General features: G+C 41.6%; 1 non-coding gene across 1 annotated transcript; it reads left to right on the plus strand.

Annotated features, from left to right (window-relative positions):
- Positions 1-140: 140 nt before the first annotated feature.
- LOC120246806 lies at positions 141-247 on the plus strand. Its single transcript, XR_005532152.1, has one exon. It is a non-coding gene; the product is annotated as a U6 spliceosomal RNA (small nuclear RNA).
- Positions 248-2,550: the final 2,303 nt, after the last annotated feature.

The following is a 2,550-nucleotide window of genomic DNA, read 5'->3' on the forward strand; positions in this document are numbered from 1 at the left end:
AAAAAAAATGCTTCTGCATGGCAAAGGAAACAATCCATAAAACTAATAGGCAACCAACAGAATGGGAAAAGATAGTTGCAAATGACATATCAGATAAAATATACAAAAAATTGTATAGTACTCTTAAGAGAAATTGTTGAGTGCTCGCTTCGGCAGCACATATACTAAAATTGGAACAATACAGAGAAGATTAGCATGGCCTCTGCGCAAGGATGACATGCAAATTCGTGAAGAGTTCCATATTTTTGGTTAATATCCAGAATCTATAAGGAACTCACCAAACTACACGCCCGAAAAACAAACAACCCAGTGAAGAAATGGGCAGAAGATATGAACAGACACTTCTCCAAAGAGGACATCCAGATGGCCAACAGACACATGAAACGATGCTCAGCATCCCTCCTCATCAGGGAAATACAAATCAAAACCACACTGAGATACCACCTCACACCAGTTGGAGTGGCTAAAATGAGCAAATCAGAGAACTCTAGATGCTGGCGAGGATGTGGAGAAACGGGCACCCTCCTACACTATTGGTGGGAATGTAAACTGGTGCAGCCCCTCTGGAAAACAGTGTGGAGGTTCCTCAGGAAATTAATAGAACTCCCCTATGACCAGCAATAGAACTGCTAGGAATTTACCCAAGGGATACAGAAATGCTGATGCATAGGAGCACATGTACCCCAATGTTCATAGCAGCACTCTCCACAATAGCTAAAACATGGAAAGAGTCTAAGTGTCCATCAATGAACGAATGGATCAAGGAGATGTGGTTTATCTATACGATGGAATACTACATGGCAATGAGACAGAATGAAATATGGCCATCTGTAGCAACACGGATGGACCTTGAGGGTGTTATGCTGAGCGAAATAAGTCAGGCAGAGAAGGACAAATATCATATGTTTGCACGTATAGGAGGATTAGGAGGAACTTAACAGAGGACCACGGAGGAGAAGAAGGGGGGAAATGGTGGGGGAAAGGGTGAGAGGCAAACCATGAGAGACTCTTGGATGCTGAGAACAAAATGAGGTTTGATGGGTGTTGGGGGGAGGGGGGAGATGGGCATGGAGGAGGGCACTTCTGGGGATGAGCACTGGGTGTTATATGGAAACCAACTTGACAATAAACTATTTGTAAAAAAAAGATACTGAAATCCGAAAAAAAAATACAAATCATTTCAAGTCTGAAAAAAAAATCTTGCAATTTTGGCGACTAGCATACTTTGTATTTTTTGATCATTTCCTTCTTAACTTCCACCGTAATTCATCTTCTTCTTACCGCTTTTTTTTCAACTTTTTCTGCATGGAGGCCATATGCTCTCATGGATTTTGACTCCAGTACAGTATTAATAAACTCGTGTTGGGGCTCTTGGGTAGCTGAATCGGTTAGGTGTTCAACTTCGGCTCATGTCATGATCTCGCAATTCATGAGTTTGAGCCCCGCGTTGGGCTCTATGCTGGCAGCTCAAAGCTTGGAGCCTGCTTCGGATTCTGTCTCTCTGTCTCTCCCTCTCTCTGCCCCTCCCCCACTCATACTCTGTCTGTCTCTCTCAAAAATAAATAAGCAGTAAAAAAAAAAACTAAAAAAACCTCACATCATATACTGTATTTAATGTAACTGGCAATAAGGCAGCAAAGGAAAGGGTCTATATCTGCAGGCAGCCTGACCTAGAAGGAAGCAAAACATTCCTAAGCTTACTCTTGTATAGAAAAGCAAAAGACTGTCCATAGGTGCTTTCAAGTGACAAAAAACACACTAGTGTCAGTTGTGTGCACCTGACAACATTTTGAAAATACACTGATTTCAAACCAAACACTATGGCCTGAGACTGAGCATGGGAGACAATCACCCATAATTCTGCAGGGAGAGAGAGAGAGAGAAGAACCATTGGCTCAGATGAGATCATGTGATGTTTGGCGTCACATACTACTCATATTGCAAGACATCGCTTGTTTATCAAGTTAAAATTTATTAGAAATGTTTGCTCCTGTTGTGGAACACTCGCAGAACAAGTTACTTGCAATCCAAGGTTTTACTATATTTCTGTTCTCAGTCTCTTCTAAAGAAAGTGTGGGGAGGGGTAGAGATCTCTTTAATACAAGAAATCCATCACCACCTCTCCCCATTCTTAAGTATTTAACCTTACTATTTCAAGTCCTGAAAACATTCTTCTATATCCTTCAATGGATCTAGCATTCAGGAAGGACTTGTTCTGCCAAATAACCAGTTTACAAACCAGGGAAAAGAGAGCCCAGACCTCAGAGTTGCACTTTGGCTATGACCCTACTCTGCAAAATGTTGATCATGGTCTGCATAAATTTCTGGAAGCCTTGCATGTAGGATGATGCCCTTTATTATAATAACGGTGACATTTTTACCTAGGATGATGGGAGACCCAGAGAGTCACCTTCACTCTTGATTTCTGAACTCTGTTGGCAACCTCCACATGGATTCCATGCTACTTCCTGGACCAGCAAGAATATTTAGTAATGTCATACACTTCCAAAGATGGCTTATATTATGCCCTATGCTGAGTCTCCATACATT

This window comes from Hyaena hyaena, unplaced genomic scaffold (genome assembly GCF_003009895.1).
Source record: "Hyaena hyaena isolate Hyena2069 unplaced genomic scaffold, ASM300989v1 scaffold_481, whole genome shotgun sequence".
In the NCBI taxonomy this organism is placed as follows: domain Eukaryota; kingdom Metazoa; phylum Chordata; class Mammalia; order Carnivora; family Hyaenidae; genus Hyaena; species Hyaena hyaena.